A 16,356-nucleotide genomic window follows, 5' to 3' on the forward strand; every position below is an offset into this window, starting at 1 on the left:
GAAAAATAAATATCAGGGTTTGGTACAAACACATCAGCCAAGACCAGGGGTGGAAGGCAGCCAGTTCCCTATAGCTGATTTAACTCATTCAGGATTTGTACATACACATACACAACACACACAAAAAGTCTAACAAATATACTCATGTTTATGGACCTAGGGAGATAAGCATACCTTACTCTTCAATGCCTATTTCCAGCCCAATGCAAACATGTGTCCACAAAGCACGTATACACACATGACTTTCAATGAGTTGTTTTATACCCAGCTCTCACACTTTCCAAGCTACTGACTGCAGGGTGGGACACAGTGAAGGTGAATGAGAGAATGTCTGAATATAAGCTTGCATGTGTCACTAAGTGTGTCTCTTCTATATTCCAAAAAGCAAATAGAAATTGTTTCCTTATTATTCACTGTTTGGATTATCTACTGTTTTTGATTACCTCTAAGTACACCATTAAGTTTCAATGATCATCTATCCCTTACTGAGCCACTACTCTGTGCAGAATATAGCTCAGGGGTTAGCAGCACAAGTTTTGCTCAAACTTGATGCAAATGCTAGCTTCACTACTTACCTTGCACAAATTACTTAACCTCTCTGAGCCTTAGTTTCAACTTCTGTAAAATGGGGATAACAATACTTACTTCACAGAACCGTTGTATTACATTAGATAATCATGCAAAGCACTTAGAACAATGTATAGGGCACAGTACTCAACAAATGGTAGCTATTATCACCATCACTGTATTAGACATTGAAGATATACAAAGAATATACATGAGGCCCAGCATGGTGGCTCATGCCTGTAATCCCAGCACTTTGGGAGGCTGAGGCGGGTGGATTGCTTGAGGTCAGGAGTTCAAGACCAGCCCAACCAAAATGGTGAAACCCCATATCTAGTTAAAAAAAAATACAAAAATTAGCCGGGCATGGTGGCAGGAGCCTGTAATCCCAGCTACTCGGGAGGCTGAGGCAGGAGGATCACTTGCACCCAGGAGATGGAGGCTGCAGTAAGCCATGATTGCACCACTGCACTCCAGCCTGAGTGACAAAGCAAGATCCTGTCTCAAAAAAAAAAAAAAAAAAAGAATATGTGTAAGTAAAACAGATGTTCTTTTTCCTTGAGAGTTTTAGAAACCTAAGACAAGATAGACACATGGAGAGACAAAGGACATGGAAACTTAAAACTGTTATTTGAGGCCTAAAATGCAACTTATTCTCCTAAATCTTAGCCCTATTTTGAAATTTTTAGCAAGGGTTTTAAAGCTCTGATGAAATTATTGTTTTCTTCTATCATTCATCATCCCCATGCCCATCATCTTAAATCCACCACACATCCACGTAGCCTTTCATTTAAGGAGTTGAATGGAGAATCCTTGGGATAGAAAAGATTTTGAGAGTTTATTTTGTGTATTTCCCTGTTTCAGAGCAGGAGCCCTCCTAGGCATTCCAAACCAAACTGAGGCACCCACATGCATGGCCAGAAAAACCTGGCCATCCCCTTCAATCCTCCCTTTAACTCCAGAAAATTCTTTACGTTCAATTTCAATCCATGCCGCTTCAATACTGATCTTTCCTTGTTATTTATTCTTATTGGAGGTAAAGTACACAAACCCTTCAAAAGCTTAAGAAAAGTTCTGAAATGCCACTTGATAACTTTTTTGCATTGACTATGACCTCAGGTCTCTGGAACTCTATGTCTTGTATATATTGTCATTAGTCCATTAAATATCGTCACAAGATCCTTTAAAAAGCATTAATTTGGCCTCTCCAAGGGTATAACCCTTACCCATTCATCTGGTCTCTCCTTTAAGCCTTTGGAAGAAAACAAAATATCCTAATCAATCCATTACAGGTAGTTAAGAACTGCTACTTCAATCCTCCACCCCCCTAGTCTCCTCAATTAGTATCATCAAATTGTCACTCATTTGATTAAGGGACAGTACAACCCTCAGGCAGGGGCATGACTGATCTGACCTCCCAGTCCCTTTCAGTCCATCCATCCACATGAAGAAGGGGAAGCAAAACTGGCAGCAGTCCTAACCCATGCAACGCTTGCCCAAGGGTTGCCCCTGAGCACCAGGCAGACTCCAGCGTGGGCACAGCAGGCATTTTCCCAGAGTGGGCCAAGTGCCAAAGCCTGGCATGGTGACAGGTGTGGGAGGCCTGGAGACAGGGAGGTGAGCCAGGGCCTACACTCTTCCCTCCTCTGCAGATTCAGTTTCTCCAGCCTAAGCCTCTACCATAGTGCTCCCAATTCCAAAGTTCCTCAGCCCCTATCTATTCCCTTCCATAGTGCCCACTCTAGGCCAGATGCCTCTCACCAATCATCTAGACCTGTGCTTCTCAAACTTTCAAGAGCATGCAGATCACTCGGGGAGCGTGTTAAAAATGCAGATTCCAATTCATTAGGTCTGGCTTAGGGCCTAAGATTCTGTATTTCTAACAAGCTCCCAAGTGATGCCCATGATACTTGGCCCATTGACCATACTTCGAAAAGCAGGGATCTCAATGACTATAGCAATTTCTACAAGTATCTCCCAGGAAGCATCCATCTATTCAATTCCATCTGCCTACTTATCCTCCAGATAGTAATAAGAACCATATCTCAGGCCTTCCTGATTCAGAAACCTCCCTCCATGGCATAATACACAATACAAACCTGGTTTATAAATTTCAATTCAAATGTGAACAAAGTGCAACCTTCACAAGAGTCTCATTCATGACTCCAAAGATCCATGTAGCCTAGGACTACTGTCACGTTTCTTTTCAAATCTGCCTATCCCTCTTTTATTTCCAAAATTTTTCCATAGACATCCTTTTTCAGGAAGCATCTCTTCACAAATATCTCTTTCTCAATTTCTACTCATACCTTCCCTTTCCAAAGTAATGAGCTTTCAATCCCTGTCTCCTTACTATTCTCTCTTATTTTAGCCCCAGTCTTTTTCACCATTTTCGGTGTGAATTCTTACCGCAAAGAATCTTAGATGCTCTCACAAAGTTTTTGCACCCAGCTCAAAAAAAAAAAAAAAAAACCACCTAAATGAGTTGGCAAGGATATGGGGAACTCCTGCCTCTGCCTCTAGAAGATTTCCCTGGTGTCACCTACTCTCTGCAGGGACTATTTCAGAAATCCCACAAGTAAGAGAGTAGCTTTCCAGTCCTCCTTCCCAGGACAGGCCCTGTGTATAAATACAGAAGGAAAACACTGACCCTTCTTCCATACCAAAGCATAAATCTCTGACTGCTTCAGGAAAGATGCCTGTTGTGCCCACGCTGGAGCCAGTCTAGTCTTCAGGGATTCCATGGAGCCAGGTAGAGTGGGTTGGGCCTTCTATCAACTTCACCACTTCCTGCTGCTCCGCAGATTCCGTGGGAATAGATGGAGAGGGACCAAGGGAGGTTGTTACAAGCATTCTCCTGCCCCAGGGTTGTGTGATCCCTTGTTGCCCTTTGAATGAACAACACTGCTCTTACTGTTGGGGGAGGAGGTCTAAAGGAAGGAGAGAACCTAGTGCTTGCCCTGAATAAGATTCCAGTACGATGGAATAGACAGGATAGTGACCAAGAGTCAGGCAGAGCCAAACAAAGGCAAAATTAGAAGCAGGAGCTGGGTACAGTTCTAGATGCTAGAAGAATGGGGAGAAAGGCTGTTTGACAAAGAAGTCTCCTAGAAGATAGTTTTAAAGGAGATCGTGCTAGTCTGAAAAGAAGAAGAATCTTTTGTAGCAAGGAAATGTATAAGGCTCAATTCAATTAAACAGTTATTTATTAAATGCACATTACATGCCTGGCATCTAGTGGGTGCTGTGCAGGAGTGAACAAGAGATGCTCCTTACCTACGAGCTACAATCTAAGGGAAAAAGAAAGAAAATAAAGACACACAGAAAACTGTGCTATTTTGATCTAGGTGTACTATTAAATGAAGGCGAGTGTTAGAAGGGAGTCTTCGTTTCCCTAGCTTCATCTTTATATGTGGAGAGGCTTCAGCTGGACCTTTGGTTTTCAAAGTGTGGTCCCTGGACCAACAGCATTAGCATCACTTGGGAACTTGTTAGAAATGCAAATTCTGGGCCAGGCACGGTGGCTCACGTCTGTAATCCCAGCACTTTGGGAGGCCAAGGCAGGTGGATCACCTGAGGTCAGGAGTTCAAGACCAGCCTGGCCAACATGGCGAAATCCCGTCTCTACAAAAAATTACAAAAATTAGCTTGGCATGGTGGCAGGCACATGTAATCTCAGCAACTCGGCAGGCTGAGGCAGGAAAATAGCTTGAACCCAGGAGGCAGAGGTTGCAGTGAGCCAAGATTACACCATTGCACTCCAGCCTGGGCAAAAAGAGCAAAACTCCATCTCAAAAAATAAGAAGAAGAAGAAGAAAAAATGCAAATTCTGGACACATCCCCTGACCGCCACCACCACCCAGGCCTACTGAATTTGAAACACTGGTGGTGGGGCTCAGCTATCTGTGTTTTAACCAGCCCTCCAGGTAGTGTTGACACATCCTGAAGTTTGAGAACCACTGAACAGAGTGATATCCCTAGCCTGTCTCCACTCTCTCACTTTCTTTGATTAATGAGTTGAAGAGATGGCACTGAGTGTACCCAGCCCAATCCCCTTCCAATTTTTTTTTTTTTTTTTTTGAGATGGGGTCTGCCTCTGTCTCCCAGGCTGGAATGCAGTGGTGCAATCTCCGCTCACTGCAACCTCTGTGTCCGGGGTTCAAGCAATTCTCCTGCCTCAGCCTCCCAAGTCTCTGGGATTACAGGCACCTGCCACTATGCCCAGTTAATTTTTGTATTTTTAGCAAAGATGGGGTTTTACCATGTTAGCCAGGCACTTCTCGAACTCCTGACCTCAAGTGATCCACCTGCCTCGGCCTCCCAAAGTGTTGGGATTACAGATGTAAGCCACAGAGCCCAGCTTGATTTTTTGTTTTTGTTCTTGTTGTTGTTGTTGCTTTTGTTTTCAAAGCCAGCCTGCCCACAGTACACATGCATTCCAACCTGTTCATACACAGCAAAATTCTAACAAAAGCAGCCTCTAGCCCTGTAGTAGGAGGCAGGTGGGCGTTCAGCAGAATAAGTCTGTCTAATTTGGTGGTGCGGTATTAGCAAGCCAACATAGCTGCAGATTTAAAGCTGATGGTTTAAATACCCGTATGTCTCCTAGGTCTTGATTATCAATGGTACTGAACATAGGTGGGGAGAAATTGCATTTTCGTTGTTGATCTTGTTTCCAAAGCCGGCCTGCTGGCTCTCACCAACTCCAAAAGTGGGTTTAAGTGAAGAACTGGCAGGATGCGGGTTCAGACTACTTGCAGCAGAGAGACCTAGTTGAGGGTGTAAGAGAACAGAAGAGCCAGAGGAAATCCTAGAATGTTTTAACTACATGGAACCTTAGAAATCATCCATTCTTACCTCTCATGTTAAAGATAAAGAAGCAAAGCACTGAAGGATTTGGGTGGCTTGCTCAAGGTCATGTTGCTATTTAGCAGCAGAGACAAGGCTAGAACCCAGGACACCTGGCCCTCAGCCATGTACTCTCTGAGCAGGTGGACCAAAGAAGACAATAGTAGAGAAACATTCAAGTCCAAGAATACAGATATCACCCAGTAGAAGAAACAATCCCAGGGGTTAGTGGGCTTAAAGCCCAAGTGCTTTGTATGCACAGGAAAGCTCTGGCTCCAATCCGCCTGTCCATGTTGCCCCTTCACACAGCCAAGCCTCAAGCAACACAGCCTGCTCGGTGTGCTCAGGACACTGCTTCACTTTCCTGTGCTTTCCCTAGCATTACTCCCTCTGCCTAGAATCCACTGCCCAGCCCAGCACCCCCCGCCAACCCTGCCCAGGTGGTGAAATCCTATCTGTCCTTTAACAGAGCCAACTCAAATGCCATTCCTCCAAAAAATGTCTCTGATTTCACCAATCAACCCTCACCACTGTGCCAACCCAACATGATCATCCTCCACTCTGAATTCCCAAGACCCCTATTTATTCATGTGTTACTTATGGCACTTATCACTTTCTGCTTTGTATTGCGGCTATACATTACTTTTTGTATTAGAATATAAGTTCCTTAAGGGCAGGGGCCATACTTCATTACATGTGCTATCCTGTCATAATGCCTAGAACATGGTATACAATAAATATTTACTAAATCCATTATTTAACCAGCCAACCAAAGCTCAGAAGTCACATGTCAGGGAACATGTCACCTGTTGCAGCCCAAACATCACAGAAACTGACACTGAAGGACATCATAGAAAAATCAACCCTGCTTTCCCCCCAGAAAAAGCTCCAAATACCTCCCAACATTTTGCTTTTTTACGCACCACATGACGTAATCCCATTTGGGTTCGTCTAACTCATGTAGCTTCATGTACTAATTAAGCTGTAAGACACAACAGGGCATGAATTTATTGTGCAATAATTCACATGCGGGATGTTTGCGCAGTGCTTGGGCGTGAGTTATGACACATTAATTCACGGCCTAGAGGGCCTCATTGCAATTACAGAACCATTTTTTAAATATCATCTGGGTTTAAAATACAAATATTGGTCTCCCCAGTCTTAAAACCCTTAGCCCCAAAATGCAGCTAGCCTCCTTTCTCCTCATTCTGCTTTATCCACTTAGCTGTTCTGATGGCAAAGAATGTACAGTCCAATTCTTCATTTTACTCCCCTAGAATCAGAGGGGCACTGTGAAAAGAGAGGAAGAGGGAGAATGGGGCAGAGACTTTATAACTATCTGCAAGAGAGAGAGAGGAGCTGGTCCTCGGGTAAGGAAACACTGGAGAAATGGATCCTGCAGCCAACTAAGGGTCTATTACTAAGAAAAGAGAAGGGCCAGAAAAGACTTTTATGAATTCTGACATTCAATAAACCTTACCCAAAGCAACCAGGCAAAATTCACTGTAATGTTTATGTCCACAGTTAGGAGAGTGTGATGGGTAGGGAGAGAAGAAATAAGTCACCTGGCTCAGTAATTTACAACTAAAAACAATTCCTTCTGTCTCCTCTCTCCCCAGGGTTCTGGGAGAGAAGGTGAGCTCACTTCTGCAGATGACTCTACTCACTGGCCACACCGTGCTCTATAAACACCCTGCACCATCTGTGATGTCAGCCGCCAGCCGCCTGGAGAATCTGCCCTGCTCTGGGAGCTTGTATTAAAACACTCACTTATAACTCCCTATTAATTTTTCACGAGGAGTTATTTTTAACTTACTCAAACCATTGTCTGAATATGCCAAATATATTTTCTTAATGAACAAGCCCAGCGTGTGGTTCCTCCTTCCCCTCCTCTCCTGCTGCTATTCAAATGGTCCCTTCCTCATGGGGTGCAGGGCTTGGATGAACTATTCACAGCAATGCCCCAGAAATGAGTAGTGGGGAACAGAGAAAACCAAGACACAAGGCCCACACTTTCCTCCCTACTCAGGCTTTGGTTTTGAGAGAACTTCAGGAATTTCAGGAGATGTTGACAGGTTTTTAAAAACAGAAAGATCAAGTCAAAATTGAAAACTCTTCTCTACAGATTATCCAAAGGGACTCTTGGGTTATTGGATCAAATCATCTCTCTACAAATCCATCTAGACACCTTTATCTGCCATAATATTACCAGTCCCAATATTATGATTTCCTTGCAAGTAAGTGGGATAGATACACAGTCAATTTTTAACTCATGGACTCTTTCTAAACTATAAATCTGATTGAGTTGTTCCCCCACTTAAAACCCTTCCGTGGTTCCCTTCTGCCTTCAGGATAAAGTCTAAAGTCCTTAGCCTAGCCCTTCCCAATTTCTTCATCATTTCACTCTGCTTATTCCTCTAGTACCATCCTCTTCCCAGGTTGTGCTCCTGCCATGCAGTTCCACTCACCCTGCTCCCCTGCCTCTAATCACCCCTCGGCCCCTTCACTCAGCTGATTCCTACTTATTTTTCAATTCCCAGTTTAGAAATTGCTTCCCTGGGAAGCCTCCCCTGGCTTTTTCTCTGGATTAGGTGCCCTTCCTATATCCTCTCGTAGCATCTGTGCTTGCCCCATTTGGCATAAATTATCAAGATTCCAGTTCAGCTGCCTGTCTCCTCCACTAGATTCTGAGTTAGGAGCTAATAAATATTTGTTGAACAAATGTACAAACAGAGAAGAGAAAACCTGAAAGAGCAGATAATCCAAAATTCCTATCTGCTTGACTTTGAGATACATACTTTGTAGCCAAGCAACCTTTATAAATCTGACTCAGGTAAATATATAAATGGTATTACATTCCTTGTAGAAGGCAATCAAAATGAAAAGTGTGAAGGGAAAACCAACTGTGATAAAACCTTGACCGCAGATAATTCATGGCATGTATAAGCCACACATAGGTGATAAAGAATTGTTTGCCATTGTGGATGCTTGTTTTAGAAATATCAGCCTGCCTTGGATTGCAGGGAACTGTCTAACCCTCGGTTAGCGGGTCCCTACTTATCTGAAGGCATCATGCTCAGCTCTCCGCAGGACACCCCCTAAGCCAGAGGTTGTCACTCGAGGGGCCATAATTAAGATATCTGGAGAACATTTTCAAACTTCATATCCTTACTATCTGGAGATTGTTTTACAACTAGTCCCTTACTTCTTGTGACCGCTCTAAACCATCCCAAATGACAAGAACCTGTCCTAGATTTAAAAGGGACGAGACTCTAAAACTTTCCTCCACAGGAAGGCAGCATAGTTTAGTAGTTAAGAGTAAGAGCTCTGTAGATAGACTGCTAGGGTCAAATCTCAGCTCAACAATTTCACAGCTACATGATTTTGGACAGATTCTTATCCGTATTTATTTATTTATTTATTTATCTATTTTTGAGACGGAGTCTTGCTCTGTCGCCCAGGATGGAGTGCAGTGGCGCGATCTCAGCTTACTGCAACCTCAGCCTCCATGGTTCAAGCGATTCTCTTGCCTCAGCCTCCCCAGTAGCTAGGATTAAAGGCACTCGTCACCATGCCCAGCTAATTTTGTCTCTGGACAAATTCTTCACCCTCTATGTGCTTTAGTTTCCACAACTGCAAAATGGGAGCAAATAAACTTCATAGGGTTGTTAGGAAGATCAAATGCAGTAATGCTTGAAAAGTACTTAGCTCAGTACTTAGCAAAACAATATGTACTTAATACAATCTACCTAATACTTAATATTAAAATTTGATCCAAAGTCCTCCAACTTTGAAAATGAATTCATCTTTGTAAATGTCTAGCCTCAGAATCACCCACTGAAACTTGAGCTTGTTGGCTGGCCCTCATGAGAAAATAAAGACTGTTTTATTCTGTATAATTTACCTTGAATCTCTGAGAACTCTAATCAGATATCCTTGGGCCTGCCACTGGTAAACACTTTGGAGGGTCCTAGTCTTACTCAATTAGAGCAGGCATTGAAAAGGCCAAGGCTCAGCCAGGCACAGTGGCTCATGCCTGTAATTCCAGCACGTCGGGAGGCCAAGGCAGATGGATCACCTAAGGTCAGGAGTTTGAGACCAGCCTGGGCAACATGGCGAAACCCAATCTCTACTAAAAATACAAAAAATTATCCGGGCATGGTCGCAGGCAGCTGTAATCCCAGCTGCTCAGGAGGCTAAGGCAGGAGAATCACTTGAAACCGGGAGGCAGAGGTTGCAGTGAGCCAAAATCATGCCATTGCGCTCCAGCCTGGGTGAGAGTGAGACTCCATCCCAAAAAAAAAGAAAGAAGGAAAGAAAGAAAGAAAGAAAGAAAGAAAGAAAGAAAGAAAGAAAGAAAGAAAGGAAGGAAGGAAGAAAGAAAGAAAGGGGCAAGGCTCAAATATTATAGTAAAAATAATAATAACTGACATTTATTGAACATTTACTATGGGCACTACATTGAGTATTTTACCTATGCTTCCTCACAACAACTCTAAGAGACAAGTCCTATTGTTGTCCTCATTGTGTACATTAGAAAACTGAGATTTAGATAAGCCAAGAACTGGTGCAAAGTCACACAGAGAACAAACGGTTGTGCCAGGATTTGAACAAAGACTGTGTGATGCCAAAACTCAAGTGAACTCCTATGCCACGCTGCCCTCCTTCCCTACCACTCTGTTGGGATTGTACACAAGTTTCCTTCAACACCCCAATTCCTAAAATGGACACAGATTGAGAGGGAGGCCAGAGTTTCCCTTCAATGGCTCTTCGGACCTCAAGAATACTGTCTTCTGTCCAGCCAGCCCTAAAAGGAAGAAATGATTAAAAGAGGAACACAGCATGAACAGCAATAATAATCATACATTTGCTTCACATTATTTCTGGAAGAGGCAGTACTGAGTACTACATTAGTAAGAGCAAAGAATATTGAGTAATTTTCTGGAGTGCAGCCATAGCTTTTCTACTTAACTATATAAATTTTGATAACTTGTTTAATCTCTCTAAGCCTCAGTTTTCTTATCCATAAAATGGAAATGATAATATTTGCCTTACAGGATCAATATGAGAAATAAATGAGAAGATACAAACTATCACACACTGCTGGTGAGGGCCACCATCCTGGTACAGTCTTCATGGAATTAAATGTGCACACACTCTCTAACCCAGCAATCCCACTCCTAGGTATACACCGCAGGAAAACTCTCTGGGTTCATAAAGAGGCCGAGATAAGGATACTTATCACAGCACTGTTTGTGGTAGTAAAAAGTTGGAGGCAACCCAAGTGTCTATTACTAGGTGAATATGTAATAAAATCTACCTGTATGAGCATAGCGGTCAGAAATAATGAAGTTGATTTCCACACGGCAACATAGATAAAGCTCAGAAACAATGCTAAGTGGAAAAAGTAAAAGCAGGATAAAGCATATAGCACAATGTCATTTATGTACATTAAAAAGCGGTCAAAATGACACTATATTTTTTAAGGATACAGATAGATCTATTTTAAAATGTAAATCAGATCATGTAATTCCTCTGCTCAAAACCTTCCCCTGCTTTCCCTCCTTATTCAGAGCATAAGCCAAGATCTGTGCTTACAGTGGTCCACAAAGTCTTGCATGATTTGCCACTGACCCAGCTACCTCCCAGCCTTCTGTTTCTCTCTCTTTTCTCTCTCATTGTGCTCTGGCCATTGGCCTATACTGACCCTTCTGGCCTCCTAACATACCAGGCAAGACCTGCCTCAGGGCCTTTGTACTTGCTGTCCACCCACACCTGAACCACTCCTACCCTAGATGTCCACATGGCTGGTCCTTAATGTGCATTTGATGCACCACACCGTTTCAGTGAGGCTTTCTTACACCACCCTGAAGAAAGCAGCAATCTGCTCCTGACCACCCACAATACAACTTATCCCCTGCCCTGATTTTTTGTTTCCATAGCACTTATCACTATTTAACGTATCCACTCATTTATTTGTTCACAATCATCTCACCCCACTAGAACATAAGCAACACAAATGCAGGTTTTGATTGTTTTGTTCACTGCTGTGAACACCAACTGTGCACCTACAACTTCTCAGCACCTGTTCAACTTCTCAGCAACTCTGTTCAACACATAGCAGGCACTTTATATTTGGTGAATGGCTGAATGTCTCTAAATAAACATATAGAGTATGGATTGGAAGAGCACTAATTAAATACATGAAAGCAGATGGCTCCCACAAGGAAAAGAAATGAGAAATAGAGGTGAGGGGTGAAAGGGAAAAATAGAAGGAACTAAAAAGAGGCCTTACATGAACTGATGATGCTGGTGTGCTGTGAATGGGGCTTGGTGATTAACTCAGTTCTGTGCACTTGAGCTTCCACAAAGGAATTGCATGAGATAATGTTGTGAGAAGACACTTCTGATTCCCTCAACTTTATCACACAGGGTGGTCCCTGGACCCTTCCCACTTTTGCTGAAGATAAAACTGGACGTACAAAGAATGAAGATACAAGGGAAGCAGCTTAAAGAACAAAATATGGGAATTAAATATTCATAACCCATGACTCAAACAGAAGCATGCAGAACAAACAAACAAACAAACAACCAGACTGACAGAAGAAAAAGCAAACACATGGTTGGGAATCCTGAGAAAGCCTAACTGCAGCCCAGTGTCTAACAATAAAGAGAAGCATCTTCCTTGAATGCAATTCTCAGAAATATCTTTCCCTGTGCAATAATCTGTAATTATTCTAATGGCTTATATTCAGTCTGGGTTCTTCAAACCAGCTGTCAGAGCCCCTTCCTAATCATGCCCACCTCTACCCTCAAGCCTATTACCTCACTCCTAACTCAGCTCCTCACATCGTGACTTACCCTGCATGCAGCAAGTTTGGCCGCGTCAGTTACTGGCATGGCCAAGAGGTGCCCTTCTCACTCCTTTCTATCTGGTCTTTGCCCTCTAGCTCTTCTCAATCCTATTCTACAATCTTTCCCCCACTTCTAGAAGCCTTCCTTATGCCATCCTGACTGATTTCCCTACCTCCAACCTTCCTTCCCATTTCATCAGCACTGACAGCTAACCCTGATGCTCAGCCAAAATTAGTTTTCCCTTTCTGTCTGATGGTGTCCTGGGTGTGTCCCTTAAATTCCTTTATATCTAAAAGCCTCCAGAGGGCAGGGCCATGATCTATGTACCTGTTCCTTCCGAAGTCCATGCTCCCACCACCAACCCTTGCTACCCAGGAAAAGGATCTACTCAATTGTACCGAGCAACCAAAAGAGATACTTAGGACAGAGAAAATAGATACATAGCTGTATTGATTAACAACTATGTCTTAGGATGCCTAGAAGTAGGAATTTTTTTTTTTTTGAAAGAGAGAAAGGGCCAGACAGAGGTGGGAACAGGAGACTAGAACACGTATAATCTTCTATTTAAAGAGCATTTCCTAAGGATATTTCCTAATAAGGGCCCTGGGCCTGTGGATCTCAGTTTAATTAGGAAACAGTCTCTCCCAAAGGAGGTGCTTGGCCCAGGGGAGGTGCTTAAAGAAATACAGAGAAAGGCCAGAGAACACGAAGCCAGCTTGTATGAATTCCATCATGCCCCTGGCTCCCTCCTTCCCTCCCTCCTCCTCCCTGTGTTTCTCTCATTCTCTGAGCTCTTTCCAAACTCCAAAACAAAAGTTCCATCCCAAGTAGCCAAGAAGAACTCATGTCGAATCCAACAATCCACCCACTAAATTGAAGGCTGTCTTGTTTTCCCAGCCAACCCCACCCACTCTCCTTCATCCTGAAGGTCATTGTGTTCATTCCTCTGTCTCTAAGAAGGGCACTGCCCTCACTCAGGACCTTTCCTTTTCGAAACATTTTTCCAAGGAAGTAAGTTCCACTGGTTCCCATGCTTGGGTGCTAACAATCTTGCCAATCCGGAAGTTTGGCCTCACGGCTCCTGATGAACAACTTCAAATAGAGTGTGGACACAAAGTGCTCTCCTAGAAACTTTATAAATGTTCACGAGAGGAAAGCTATGGAGCTGCTACATAATTATTTCAGGTCTCAAAGCTTCCAAGAAGTGGACTTTAAAATGCAACATCTCCTAGAGATTATATCAATCTCTTTGCCTGTAAATACAACTCCTTTCCTGATCCCAAATTATATAAGTTTGCTCTTCCTTAAAATTTCCAGAGAATGAAAACTCTGGAGCCAATCAAACCAATGTCTCAAAAAAAAAAAAAAAAAATTAAAGGTTTCTGGATATCTAAGCTTTCCCAGAGTTTCCAAAGCCCTGACTCAAGTACCTCTGCAATTATGGTTGGAGGCAATCAGAAATACAAGAGTAGAGGCTTTGTGTTCAAAGTGACCGCTTTAAATAGTAATAACCATGGCATATGCAGTGCACCAACAGCTCTAAATGGAAACAGTTCAAAATACATAAGAAAAGGTAAACTATATAAAAGCCATCATGAACACGGGGTCTGAGTTATATATCCAAGGTCTAGAAGAAATTAGTTAAGGCCAAACAAAAAACAGAATCTTCTCATATTCTCTTTCTGTGTGTGCCTTCTCTAGAAGTCTATGTCTAGTCATGGTCCCTCATCCATTCATTCAACAAATATTTACTGGTCCTCAACTATTCAGCACTGGGGATACAGCAATTAAAACACACACACACACAAATCCCTCCACTCAAGTCACTTACATTCCAGCAAGAAGAAGCAAACAACAAACAAGTAGTAAGAATACATATTGTGTTAGGCCAGGCGCGGTGGCTTATGCCTGTAATCCCAGCACTTTGGGAGGCTGAGGTGGGTGGATCAAGAGGTCAGGAGATCGAGACCATCCTGGCTAACATGGTGAAACCCTGTCTGTACTAAAAATACAAAAAAATTAGCCAGGCGTGGTGGCAGGCGCCTGTAGTCCCAGCTACTCGGGAGGCTGAGGCAGGAGAATGGCGTGAACCCGGGAGGCAGAGTTTGCAGTGAGCCGAGATCGTGCCACTGCACTCCAGCCTGGGTGACAGAGCAAGACTCCAACTCAAAAAAAAAAAAAAAAAAAAAACAGAATATATATTGTGTTAGATTGTGGTTTGTGCTGTAGAGAAAAGTAAAGCAAGTAAAGGTTAGGATGTGCGCAGGATGGGAGTTGAGATTTTAAAACAAGTGTTCCAAGAAGGCCTTGCTAAGATGACACTTCACCAGCAGCCAGGCGCAGGTGCAGGAAAAAGCAATGGTGCAGATCTCTGAGAAGTGCAAATATAAAGACTCTGGCCATTGTTTATTGTGGTAAAATGTATATAACATAAAATTTACCATTTTAACTCTTTTTAAATGTGGCGTTAGGCCAGGCATCGTTGTTCACACCTGTAATCCCAGCACTTTGGGAGGCCAAGGCGGGCAGATCTTCTGAGACCAGGAGTTCGAGACCAGCAAACATGGCAAAACCTCATCTCTACAAAAAATAGAAAAATTAGCCAGATGTGGTGGCAAGCGCCTGTGATCCCAGCTACTCAGGAGGCTGAAGTGGGAGAATAACCTGAGCCTTGGGAGGTCAAGGCTGCAGTGAGCTGTGATCACGCCACTGCACTCCAGCCTGGTGACAGAGCAAGACCTTGTCTCTAAAAAAATAAAAATAAAAGTATATAAGGCCGGGCGCGGTGACTCACGCTTGTAATCCCAGCACTTTGGGAGGCCAAGGCAAGTGGATCACGAGGTCAAGAGATTGAGACCATCTTGGCCAACATGGTAAAACCCCATCTTTACTAAAAATACAAAAATTAGCTGGGCGTGGTGGCAGGCGCCTGTAGTCCCGGCTACTTGGGAGGCTGAGGCAGAAGAATCGCTTGAACCCAGGAGGCGGAGGTTGCAGTGAGGCAAGATCGTGCCACTGCACTCCAGCCTGGGCAACAGAGTGAGACTCCGTCTCATAAATAAATAAGTAAATGCAGCATTAAATACATTCACATGAGGGTCAATCATCATCACCATCCACCTCCAGACCTTTGCCATCTTACCCAACTAAAACTCTGTGCCCATTAAACATTAAATTCCCATTCCCTCCTGCTCCCATTCCTCAGAAACCACCACTTTACTTTCTGTCTCTATGAACTTGGCTATTCTGGGTACCTCATATAAATAGAATCATACAATACATCTGCTTGTGTCTGGCTTATTTTATTTAGCATAACGTCTTCAAGAGTATCCATGTTGTAGCATATATTAGAATTTTCTTCCTTTTTTAGAGTGACTAATATTTCACTCTACGTATATACCACATTTTGTTTATCTGTTTGTTTGTCTATCTATCAATAGACACTTGGGTTGCCTCTCCCTTTTGGCTATGGTGAGTAATGTTACTATGAACGTGGGTGTACATATATCAGTTTGAGTCCCTGCTTTCACTTCTTTTGAATATATTCCCAGAGGTGGAATTTCTGGGTCATATGGTAATTCTAAGTTTATTTTTTTAGGAATCGCCAATTTACTGTTTTCCACGGTGGCTGCACCATTTTACCTGTCAACCAGCAGTACACAAAGGTTCCAATTTCTCCACATTCTCGCCAAAACTTGCTATTTTCTGTTTTTTTAATAATAGCCATCCTGATGGGTGTGGAATGGCACCTGACCATCTTGGGCTGGCACAGAGTGAGATAGGAAGAAGTAGTAGGGGATGAGGTCAGAGGGAAATCAGGAGGCCGATCACTCATGGAGGGCCATAGAGTCACTGTGAGGACTTTGAATTTCACACTGGGTATCATGGAAACCCTAGATGAAGTGGCAGTTTTGCATATTGGCTACTGATTGTCATGTTCTTTGAACTAAGTATTTGGTTCTCAAACTATGGAACAGGCCTCCTCCAGAGTTTGAAAATACAGCATAGAAATGGGTTCTGCAGAGTTCTCCACAGACATCTCATGGTTCTGACAACAAAGTGAGAGCTAAACAAGCTGAGGCCCTCTCC

The 16,356-nt window shown here is 43.1% G+C and overlaps 1 long non-coding RNA gene across 1 annotated transcript in view; it reads right to left on the reverse strand.

The window, feature by feature from the left end:
* LOC131380942 (uncharacterized) overlaps window positions 1–16,356 on the reverse strand; it is a 162,707-nt gene that overhangs the window by 103,630 nt on the left and 42,721 nt on the right. The gene's annotated exons all lie outside the window — the stretch shown is intronic.

This window comes from Hylobates moloch, unplaced genomic scaffold (genome assembly GCF_009828535.3).
Source record: "Hylobates moloch isolate HMO894 unplaced genomic scaffold, HMol_V3 SCAFFOLD_13, whole genome shotgun sequence".
NCBI classification, from domain to species: domain Eukaryota; kingdom Metazoa; phylum Chordata; class Mammalia; order Primates; family Hylobatidae; genus Hylobates; species Hylobates moloch.